Below are 12,851 nucleotides of genomic sequence, written 5' to 3'. Positions count from 1 at the left end.
AAAAGTAGTGGTTCAACCAAAATAGGAAACCAGTGTTGGTTTCGGCTGGTCTTCTTACCAGTTTTAGGTTGGTCAGTTTCAAAAGATCAAGCTTACTCAAAAAGGAATTTTCATATGACCTTCACAGTTCAAAAAATATCAATGTTCTTAAGGTCTTGGGGTTGCCTTCCAAAGCTTCAGCTGTTTCAGTAACACCAATTAATCAAGATTCCAGTTTTGACAGGCCTCTTAGGGTTCCATTCCCCAAGCCTAGGCCTCTTCCAAATTCAGATACAAGTTCAGCTTTTAGGCCTCTCAGGGTTCCCTTCCCCAAGCTTAGCCCCCTCTTCCGAGTTTCAAATACAAGTTCAATTTGTCAGGATGTGCCCTTCTTTCATATGCAATTCTTTAAAGTTCTTTAGAAGGGTCAGCATCAGAGACTTTCGAAAATGCCAGGTTCTTTACTCCTCCCAAGCGTGACCACTCCAAGATTTAATCCTTCTCTGTTTTCTTGACTTCTTTCTCGTGCCTACTGGCACCTTTCTTTCCATCTCCTGCACACTTGCACCTTCCTCACCTTCTTGTGCCCACTGGCACCTTTTCTAGCTTTCTCTGTGCACACATGCACCTTTGTTGTCCTTTTTGAGCCCCCTGGCACTTTCTCCAGCTTTCTTGTACACACTTGCACTCTCTTTACCTTTTCCTTGCCCTCTCTTTTCACTCTACCAGGTCGCTTGCACCTTTCTCTCGCTGCGAGTCACTTGCACCCCCTTTATTTAAAGTTCTTTCACTTTGCGCCCCTTGCACGCTCTGTTTTTGTGGCTTTCCTTTCTCTTTAACTCTTCATTCCTCTTTCAGTCTATATAGCTTCACTGGTTTCTTTACATTTCTTTCCTCTTTCTGCTCTGTGCCTTTTTAATGTATTTTCTATCGCTCGTTCTGTTTAAATCAGCTGCAAGCTCCTGAGTCGCCCTCTCTTACTTTCAAGAGACTCACCTGGGCAGCAGCGCAGTGATGAGAGGTCCCTTTGGGTTATGCAGGCCTGAGGCCAGGGTCTCACCACCTGCCCCTCAGAGACCCTTAGGGCCGGCACAGATCCCAAGGGAATGAGCAATGTTCCGACCACCAGAAGCAGCCGGCAGGATACTTTGCTCTGGCTTGTTGGAGACACGGCTCCCTAGCCACGCTGCAGCTGCTCAGAAACACCAGGCCAGCGACTCATCATGTCATTCTCCTCTTGGCCGTAGATCCTGCTTCTCGCTGCTCCGTGGCTTCAATGGTCGCAACAGCATCCTCAGCTCTCTCAAAATCCTGTGTATGACGACACCTTTTATAGCTGGAAAAGCAGTCAAGTGGAGTCAGGTGTGAGTGATAATAGGTAAATGCCTGAATCTGACTGACTCTTTCAATGGGACAGCTTAAGTTCTTTCTATAGCCCGTTTTCCTTATATTCCCCATGTTATTCCTATGGGAAATCTTCACTACTCCCAGTTGCCTCTTCCGCGTCCCAGTATTTGTTGAAAATGGGGAGGGAGTGATGGTATGGGTTTGGAAATACCCCATGAAAGCTGGGAGAAAGGGCTTTGAGGTGGAATGGAAAAAGGGGGAATACCATGTCTCACACTTGGATGTTCTCCTCCCAATCCCCCGTGACCCTCCACTCAGGTGATCCTCCCTTGCTTGTCCACCCCCAGGGTTGGGATCCAAAAGTGATGGCCCTTCCCTGGTCACCTGACTAGAGGATTCTGGGGGAATAGGTGGGAGAACTCCATCAGGTTTATTACATACCCTTCCCCATGCGTTTTGGATTTGAATATTTTGCAGTGTTTACCTGAAAAGCAGTATTATTGCGAGTACGAAACCCACTGCATAACTCCAGTGTTTGATTCCTTTTACGAGATGTTTTTCTCTACCCATGGGGCAGATGGTTCTTTCTGATAGTGAGGGTCACCTTTACTGGTCTTCATATTAAGGTGTGCTACTCAGGAGACCCCCTGACCAAATTGGGGCAGGCCAGTTCCCAGAATTAATTGGGTTGGAAGATTTGGTATTACTATCACTGTTAGATGTAATGTTCTTCCTAGGATGGTGATTTGGATTTGGGTCTGAGGATGTTTCTTAATGTGGCCATGGACACATCTTACTTCTTCTTCCCCCATCCTCTTCCAACCTTGGGGATGTAAGTCTTCCTGTATGGCGCACCCCTGTCCAATTGGGCACATAGCTTTCTCCCTTTTAAGATGGCAGGGCGCTAGAAGTTGTTTTAGCCACTTTATAGAAAAAGACCTTATTTTCTCTTCCTCTCTCCTCTTTCTTGGTTTAGATTTCTCCAAATCTTCCTCCTTTTTAGCTAACAGTTTGTGGGGTTGGACATACAAATATTTGCATAATATGTTTCATCACTCAGCCCATCTTGTTGGTTCTCTAAGGAGGGTAAAATAGATAGGTCAACCACATACAAGGAGCAATGCCCGGCCTTGTGATCATATTCTCTCCATGAAGGGCATACCTTCTAATCTAAGGGAGGAGATGGTTCATTAGATATAACAAAGGGATTGATATCCATGCTGTTTGGTACCATAGAAAGAGTTTTCACTTCCTATGTAGGGTTCTGACTTCCAATCGCGTCGTTACTTAAAGAGGGGAGCAGACTAGTTTTCCTAGGTAATGGGAAGTCGTAAAAATGATGCCCCTTTTGGTCAGTGATATCTATGGCCTCCAAGTCCCGATAATAGGAGAGAGTTTGTAAATCCACTGGACAGGGATCATTAGGATGGTCAAATTTCCCACATGTGTAACAGGGGTACTCCTCGTCAAAGGAGGAAACAACCATTCTAATTCTCTCACTTGAGGATAGAGGTGACTTTAGATCTTCTTCCTCAGCTTCCCTCTCTGAATTCAGAGCTCAGTGAGATGACCCCACCTCCCACAGAACAAAAAAGGACGAGGAGGGACCAGCTTGGCCCCCTTGGATATAGTGGGACAGCGACTTCAGAGGGAGGTTGGAATTTGGTAAACACCCCGGGATTATCTGGGCATAACTATGTCTAAGTTGCACAAAGGAGGGAAGCAATAAACAAAATTGTACATTGATACCCCTGTGCAAGAAAAGAGCTCAAAAGTAATGGAGGAATCTCTGGCTGGGAACTCCCAACCTTCATCCCTTGACCCTACTGGAGCGTTCAATGATATAAAGAAGGAAAGACAAAGACATTATTGCACAGACAAAGACATTATCATAACACGACTTGTGCGCCATGCACAAACAGCACGCAAAGCAGTACTCACAAATGTGCGCCTCCTGCGCTGCCACAACCTCATGCTGCCATAGACATTAATGTCCAGGAGCATCCGTGCATCGCAGCTGGCCTAGACCATGAGAGACCAGTGAAGGAACTGGACAGCTGCACAAAGAAGGTGAGCCAGTGCCCTTGCCAGCCAGCCAACCTTAAGGGGCGGTCACAGGAGGTGGGGGAGAAGGATCTAAGGCCAACACTGAATGTTCTCACTTGTTTGTCTGTAGGTTATACAGCAGCCAACCCACAACCACCTCAACTAGAGCAGGGAATACACCCGAAGCACTCCCAACTGCACTGCGCACTAGGACATCGTGCCACTCAGTGAATACAGTGGGTAGAGTGTATTATGGGCCTTACATCATGCCTGACCATGGGAGGGAGTCACGTACACACAACTGGCAACTGGAGCCCAGGTGCTCCCGCAGGATATCAGAAGGTAAGCGTTACAGATGAGCAGACAGTGGCCCCTGTGTGAGAAGCTATGAAGGTTGCTGTTACAGAAAGGGGTGGGAATAACTGCCATGTTCTGGTTGCCGGTGGGTGGAATTGGTGGGGTGTGGGTTGGTTGTTCAGGAGTTAGGCGGGGAATGGGTAAATGGCATGTTTGGGTTGCCATTGGGGAGAGGGGTAGTGAGGGTTCAGGGTTCTGCTGGGAAGAGATGGTGGTTCAGAGAATCGCCCTAGATCCATTTTTGGATTCTCATTGTTTTGAGAGGTGGACATACTGGGAAATGAGGAGCATGGGGGAACACTTTGGGACTTTTGTGAGTGACATGGCTGAATACGGGTAAGGCACTCAGGAGTATGACATGGAATGTTAGGGGCTTGAATTGCCTCTCCAAATCCCGTAAAGTATAACTGTAGATGAAACGGCATAGGATTGACAGTGTTTCTTCAGGCAACGCATCTAGTAACATCGAGTGAGACACAGTTTGGGCATGATTGGGGCTCCCACCGGTATTTCTCTTCTTATTCCTCCTACTCTAGAGGTGTCTGTATTCTGACACGTAGCTCAGTGGGTTTTTGATTGACCAAGGTGATCAAGGATCAGGAAGGATGGGCGCTACTGGTGATGGGAGCTTTGTATGGTCAGGCAGTTACCTTGGTTAATTATTATGGCGCTAACCAGGATAAGGTGGATGTATTGGAATGGATACTACGGCAACTTGATAAAAATCCCAAATGGATGATTATTTGGGCTGGCGACTTCAAAGCAGTGCTGGATCCAGATTTGGATAGAACTGGGGGGATTCCTAGGTCGCATTTAAAATCAACTCACACGTTACAGGATTTATGGTGGACGTGGGGTTTGATTGACATTTGGAGGGCCAGGCAGGAGGTGGAGAGGGGCTACACGTTCACCTCTGTGGTCCACCAGTCAGCATCACCACTGGATTACATTTTGATCGCAGATAGGGTGGCTTTGGAGATGCTGAGGTGAACACCCAACACAGGTGTTAAAGAGTGAAAGCCTGGCGAGTGAGGTGTTCCATGCTGAGATAACGCAGGTGATTGATACATTCTTTGGGGAAAATGTGGGATCGGTGGCTTCACATTCAACAGTGTGGGAAACTTTCAAATGTGTGATAAGAGGGCAGTGTATCTCGAAAGAATCAGGGATACTGAAGATTTTCCCGAGGGAACTATCGGAAAGTGAAGAATGTATTCAGTATTTGGAGGCAACTTTGGAGTGTGTGTCAGACCCCAATGTACAAAAACAAATTAGGGAAGAGTTAGACAAATTTAGAGCTGGGGCTCAAAGGGAAGTGAAGTTTCTGTGGGGGAAAGCGGCAGTTCAGCAATATAGAGAAGGTCAACGCCTCAGTAGGCTACTGGCACGAGCCACCAAGGCTGGCATGCACAGTGAGCATATTCTGTCAATCAAGAACACGTAAGGGGAATTGCAATTTGCAGATGGGGACATCCTTTGTGAATTTTGTGCATTGTATATAAGCCTTTACTCCACACAATCTCAGGTTTCACGATCTGAGATTAGTAGCTATCTTGATCGGGCAACACTGTAGTGGTTCGATGATGATGAGAGGGAATGGCTATGTCAACCCATTACAGAGCAGGAGAATCTGCAAGCAATTTAATCACTGTCATCCATTAAGGCCACAGAATCGGATGGCCTTACGGCCGAGTTCTATAAGTGCTTTTCAGGGAAACTGGCGCTGCATCTCCTAGAAGTATATTGACAAGCTTTGTGAGATGGTCAATTACCAGACTCTATGAGGGAGGCAGTGGTCACTGTCTTATTGAAAGTGGTAATGAGGCTGATGAATGCTCTTCATATCAGCCTACCTCGCTTAGTAATTTAGATAACAAAATCTTGGCTAAACTGTTAGCGATGTGATTGGCACCTCTTATGCATAAATGTGTGAAATCTGGCCAGCTCGGTTTCATTCCTGGATGATCCATGTCTTATAGCTTGCACCAAATATTTGGTTTAATCTCTGCAGTGCATCAGGAGGACTCCATAGTGGCGGCGCTATTAGACACTGAAAAGGTATTCGATTCAGTGGAATGGCACGTTTTGTTTCTAGTGTTGCAAAAGATGGGGATGGGAGAGGAATTTTTGTCTTTGGTCTCCTTCCTGTAAGTTTTGCCCAGTGCGCAGATTAGGGTAAATGACCAGTTTACATTGGTTATTCCACTAGAGGGAGGCACCAGGCAGGAGTGCCTGCTGTCCCCCCTGCTGTTTGCTCTGGCATTTACACAGAGGGATACAATTGTACTGGCATAGGGCGGTAACCTCCTTATAATCAGATGATATGGTGATATATGTCAGTAACCCACAAATTAATTTAGGGCCGATAATGAAAGATGTGTTGGAATTTGGGGATTTCTCTAGTCTGAAAATTAATGTTGCAAAATCGGTGCTTTTCCCGCTCACAGAAAATACAGGGCGGTTTGCTGATGAGCTTCGGTTTTAGTGGCATATGAAATATACTCAATATCTGGGGATAGATATTGCGTGTTCACCTGAGGTTTTGTATCAGCGAAATTATGAAAAGGTATTGGAGCACTCTTGGGTGGTGCTGGGTAGGTGGATGAACCTACCGCTAAATCTTTACGGAAGAGTATCATTGGTAAAAATGGTCCTGCTCCCTCGATTTCTTTATGTGTTTATAAACGTACAAATAGCGGTATCGAAGTCGTATTTCAGCGCAGTGCAATCTGAAATATCTCGATTTATCTGTGCAGGCAAGCAGGTGCGTTTATCATGAAAGAAATTAGTTGCACCGTTGGAGAAGGGGGGGCTTAGCATTACTGGATTTCGAGGTGTATTATGAGGTGGCTCAGACAGGATTTCTGGCATACTGATTCGAGAAGGGGGTGTAGAAAGGAGGAATGTGAAAATGGAAAGGGCGAATGCAGCATCATTTCTGTTGAGGGTCCTAATACTAAGAGCCCCTGGAAGGTCATCTAAAGTGGCGAATATGGTGGAGTTATCTTGTAGATCCTGGGCTTGTATTGAGAAAAAGGGGGGAAGGCAAGGTTTGGTATTCCCCTAGACTCCCGGTCCTTTGCATTCAGGGTTACTGCTGACTAGCAAGCTCATATATACGCTGCATGAAACGGTTGGGCATTGTACAATTCCTTGGCCTTTTCTCAGACGGTCAGTTTCTGTTGGTGGAAGAGTTGCAGAGTAAACCGGCTATTACACCTTCAGATTTCTTTTTGAATTTCAGGTTAAGGGAATCCCTGAAGAGCCTATTTTCCACCTTTCTGGGGGAACCCGAAGTAGCCGCTACATTGGATAAAGTGGTAGAGAGGGAGGATACCAGTTCATTGCGCATTGTGTCCCGCCTCTACAGTAAAGCACAAGAAATTAATCTGGGATGGGCAGAATCATCTCAACATCTCTGGGAGGTCTCTCTGGGTAGTACTCTGCCTGACGATGTGTAACAATACTGTTGCAAGCAGACGAGGAAGGTTGCCCTCAATAGTAGGTTTAAACGAATCCATTTCAAATATCTTCATCAATTCTATTATACCCCAGCAAAATTACATACATTGGAGATCATTACACGGTAGGCGGAGAACCATGGCGCTATTAGCGCCATGGTTCATGCCGGTAAAATACCGGCACCGCCTTGGTGGAAAGGGGAATTACCGCCCCATTCCAAGGTTGGTAGGGCGGTAATTCCCCCTTCCACCATTGCCCTTCCCCATTCCCATTTTTGCCCCATAGGGCTCTATGGGAATGGGGAAAGCGCTAATTACGGTACCGCAAATTGCGGTACCGTAATTAGCTCCACTGGTCCCTTTGCGGGTTGGTTTTTAATGCCTACAAAAAGCAGGCGTTAAATTCCCCAACCCGCAAAGGGACCTCGTAGTAAGGCGGTAAGGATTAACCGGTAAAATACCGCTACCGGTAAACCCTTACCGCCTACCGTGTAATGAGGCCCATTGTTTCCTGACACTCCAGATGAATGTGGTCGATGTGCTATGACGCCGGCAGAGTATTTGCATGTAGCATGGGGCTGCCCGCCAATATTCCAGTTTTGGGAAGGGGTCCTTGAAACACTGTGTGTTATAAAAGGAGAAAGGGTGGTACTTGGCACGAGAGTGGCACTACTGGGGTATGCTAAGCAGATTGCTGCACAGGTGCAGAAGCTAGTCAGGTTGTAATTGCTTTTAGCTAAATGGCCGGTGCCAATGGTGTGGGGTAGAGTGCGAATTCCCACATTAGAACAATGGAAAGAGGATATTCTTTATAGCAACAAAATGCAAATGGAATACAGGGGAATAGTTCACGCCAGTGCTAGGCCTAATGATATTTGGGACCCTTATAAGCAATATCTCATACTACTGGCTCGAGAAGGATACTTTAAATGCATACTGGCAACCACTGGGGAGGGATTTGATATGTACTGGTTATATGTAAAAAAATATCTGCCTTATGACCACGCCTGGTCATACCATGCGTGCAGAGCGGCACCCGCGAGCAGAACAGGATGGTAGCAACGGTACCATTATGAACGGCACCGCTGCTACCATCCTCCCCATTCTCATTGAGCCCTGCTCTAATGGGAATGGGGACATACAGCTACGGGTCCCGCAAAAGGGAAATTACTGGGCCCGCCAAGGTAGGAATGGCCTGGTTATTCCCCTTTCGTGGGACACGGAGCCGGACCTGAGTTTGTGGAAAGCCATGCCCTTATTAAGGGCATGGCTACCTCCAAACTCGTAACAAGGCCCAATGTATTCACTTTGTTTTGCAGGATGATCTCACACCAATTCCCTGTGACATCTTCAAAGCTCAGAAGGTACAAATTCAAATGTCTTTTTTTTAAAGTTACATATACACAGTGTTTGACTTGATCTTATTAAAATTTTAAGTTGTATAAAAGCTTTCACTCAAAATATATTCCAACGATTTACCATATCTGTTATCAAGGTTTAACTGATGTTGTAAAGACGACAATCATAAAAATGAAATTATCTGGATTTACCTTTTAAGATCAAAGATCTTAACATTAACTTAACTATTTTTGTTGAATTTATGTTCAAGGCGTGTACAACTCAAGCGGCTGAGATTGAAGAGAGACATGTACTCGAGGTATACATATGATATTGTAAAATATCCTTTATCATCCATTTTTCGTTTCATGTAACCTTTATTATTATGTGATAATGATTTTCATACAGAAATTAGGTTCTATTTGAACATACGTATACATGTATCATGAAATGGAAGAGTAAAATGCTTTGTTTACACATTGTCAAAATGCTCCTTTTCAGCTTGGTGTTGAGGTCAGCAAATCAAAACTGTAGCAAGGCACACTAGGAAATCAAGGGTAAATAACAATCAGGCTTTCATTTTATTTAAACTAGTTGTTTAGAAGTTTTTTAAATGATGCTACATTCTGGAGTTGTAATTCATAGATTCTGTAAGTGTGCTATAAATTGATCATTTTTGTATAATCAATTACGAGCCTAGGAAGAAGAGGAGCAGAAAGACTCAGACCACAAACTAATGATATCACTTGCCAAACCAATGTCACTTAGGAGCAACTAAATGTTGAGGCTTGGCATGCTCATCTCAAGATTCAGAGTCGGGATGCCGATGTCCAGCAGCCAGAATTTGAACTGAATGTCACCAGGGACCCATGAAAAATAACCATTGATCATTGTTACAGCATACATTGAGACAGACAACACAGAAGATGTTTCAGAATTACTTGAAGACCTTGTCACACAATCCACACCCTCTAAAAAAAATCATTGAAAGAAAGAAACAATTTTCTGTTTCCCCAATACATGCTGAAAATCTGGAAATATCACAGATTGAAATAACTGAAGCGTCTTCGGAATTGACAGACACATATATTAATGATCTGGACTTCACTGTTCCTAGTGTGGAGGACTTATCCACCACCCTCGAATCACAAACCACTGTACTGCCGGACGATTGCCTATTAAGTTAGCCAAAATACATTTTATTCAACTGCTGCCTTCTAGAGATTATGAAAATGATCAAATAACATCTGTGGGGAGCCATTGGTGAAGTTTGCTCGTGTAGTCAAGGGCACAAACATGACGATCAAAGGTAACTGTGTCCACCAACATAGCACATTTTCATGGTCTGCTCAACCTATCCTTGGAAAAGTACCTGCTGCAAATGTACTTTGTTCATCTGCTTTCTTGCTTAGTGGATCAACGTTCAGTAACATTTTAAGTTTCTGTAAATTTATGGAACTTGAGTTCCTTGCTAAAATGGCATACTACAAATATCAGAGAAATGTCTTGTTCCACGCTATTAGACAGGCCTGGAATCTCAAACAGAGAGCAATGGAAAATGTTCTTGCAGGCAAAAGGCTCAGGCTTGCTGGTGATGGACAGTGCAACAGTCCTCATTCTTTCTGTTAAATACTGCACTTACCACTCCAAAGACAAGGAAAGCAAGAAAATATGGAGTTCAGTCATCATACAAGTGTCTGAATGTACGTCTGCTGTTGCCATGGAGAAATATGGTTTCATTAAATCCATTGAACTTTTCAATCCAGGGGAATGCAAACAGACATGATAGCCACTTACAGGCAGGTTGAAATAGCAAAGGCCAAGTGAGAGCCGCTCCCACACATAAAGCATCAATTTGATGTATGGCATGTCGCTAAATCAATATCTAAAAAATTAACAGCTGTTGGTAAACAAAGGGTACAGAAAACATTTAAAATTGGTCACTGTCTATCAGCAAACATATTTGGTGGAGCTCAAAAGCATGTGAGGGACCTGTTGATATTCCTCTTGAAAAGTGTTGTTCAATATTACACCATTGTTCAAACATGCGCTCTTGGGGAGAAAACAAACATTTCCATGAATGTGTACATGGACCTTTGAGAAAGGAGCATAAGAAAAAGTGGTTGCTGCCAGGCTCCCCTCCTCACTAAGTACTCGAGAAGATTGTGTGCGACAAAATGCTTTCAAGAAACATGATGGGAATCACAGAATTCTGCCACGCTGGAGATTAGGAGGTGTTCCATGACGTGTGCCCAAAGTACAGGTCTAAAAGGCTGCATTTCGGCATAAACGGTATGAACACAAGAATAAGACTACCTGTACTTGCACACAACAAGAAGGCTGGTAGGGAACAAGCCAAACCTGCAGGAACTTCCGGGATGCTTCTTTATAATGTACCATTTAAAAAAAGAAGCAAACAGTGGGTGGCAAAGCCAATATTCCAGCAGATGGATTTTGAATGTGTTAAAGATGTGCCATGGACTGTGCTGGCTATTCATACGCATGGAATAGGTTCTAGATTTTGTTCATAGGGCCCAGCCTATGCCACAGAGCATTGCAAAAGTGGTTTGCCCTTCAAACCTTGAACTAGTTGAAAGGTAGACTTCAAGATTGAAGTGATGTGTTGCAGTATTTACAATTTTATCCAAAGCAAGTTGCAATTGTTTGTCTATTGTTTGTAAACTTTATTGGTCACACAGAAAATGTAATAGTATAACACTTTAAATATAATTGTTTAAGAATTTTTTTTATTTAATTGTGATGTCATCTTAATAGATATGAATTAATAGTTCTGTTTTACTTGTCCTTTTCTTTATTTTCCCCCTCAATATCATTGATTTACATCACAACAATAAATGACAATGAGATTATTTTTAAGTATGTGCCTTTATTGAAAAATCATTGAAAAGTTTTTTCTGATGAACATTCTATAAACATTTGATTTTTAATTAAAAATAAATAGTTGTAAAAGGTCATGGTAAAATGTTCATTATGAGAAATTGAACATTGATAGAAAGTAAAGCATTGACAAAATTGAACCTTTACAGTAAAACAGATGCCAGATGTAATATTAAGTAGGTTACAATTTACCTTGCACACAGAACATCGATTGACAGGAAAACAACAAATAGTTGTGTGGTTGATAGTAATCAAGCATTATGAGAGGGTGTCATGAAAGCAGGGAATACATGAAAAGGCCACTAACATGGACCAGATGGAAGTTCCTTGAAGTCTGGAAATCCCCCCTGAAAGCCCTACAGTCCTCCGCCCGGTGAACAGGAAATGGAGAGATACAGAGCTCCCACGGAATCCCTCTGGGGAAGAAAACCCTGGAGCTGGAATTGAGAGCATAGAACCGTGACAGATCTTCAGATCACTGGACACTAGACTGGATACCCTCAGGTATGGAATGCCTCAAGTGTCTGTCAGAGAGAACAGGAGAGGTAAGTAGACAGAAGAGCATGTGAGATCTAGAGGCTAGGAAAGTATATCCCTGTCTAAGAATGCAAGAATATGTGAATCTGGGTGATTCTGTGGGGATAAGCAAAGGCTGAATCCTAACAAGAAGAAAAGAATCTGTTCTAGCCCTTGTACACCTACTTGAAAGTCTGGAAGGGAGACTCAGGACTTGTAATGCTACAGGTTGCGGTGTTGTATTCCCTAGCAGATGTGACTCCCAAAGTAGTGGGGACTCGGGATTACATAGTGATAGCGTAAACAAAATGCAACAGATGAAGGCAGAGAAGATCTGTGAGAAAAATGATTGCGTAAGTGTGTGAGTGTTTAACCTACCGTGTTCAGTTAACACAGAAGGCAACGGGAGAGCTGGAAGCCGGTCGCTGACCTCCGGGAGCAGCGGGAAAGAAATGCTGCCAATGGGTAAGAGTGTACGAGGGTTATGAGGAAAGCAAACGTAACCGCTTGAGTGAGAGATTTGGAAAAGGTCAGCAATATTGAAGCATGTAACAAGAATGAGACCAGGAGAGTGATTTCCCTAGTAGGCGTACTTATGAAGCATCATGCGCTGGAGTAGCGATACACTGTGGCTTTGCTTTTGGCTGTTGATATCCCGTTTTCTGATACAGCGGGGCGGAGACGCACAGCAACCAGGAACAGCTTCTTGTGTGCTGCAAGCATAGTGCTTCCAGCAGCCATCTTGGGATGGGTCAAAGAAACAGTGTACCAGATTCTCCCGCGGCGTCACCAAGACCAGCGCCTATAGTGAGACGTGACAAAATGCTGAAGTCGAACGGACACGAGTGTGGACGGAATTGCCCCACTGTTTTCAAGAGTCCTCCCACTTTTTATCAGATGGCACCTTAA

The sequence above is a fragment of the Ambystoma mexicanum genome, chromosome 9 (assembly GCF_040938575.1).
Source record: "Ambystoma mexicanum isolate Mex_15411 chromosome 9, UKY_AmexF1_1, whole genome shotgun sequence".
Lineage (NCBI taxonomy): Eukaryota > Metazoa > Chordata > Amphibia > Caudata > Ambystomatidae > Ambystoma > Ambystoma mexicanum.
Note: the sequence above shows the minus strand (reverse complement) of the source record.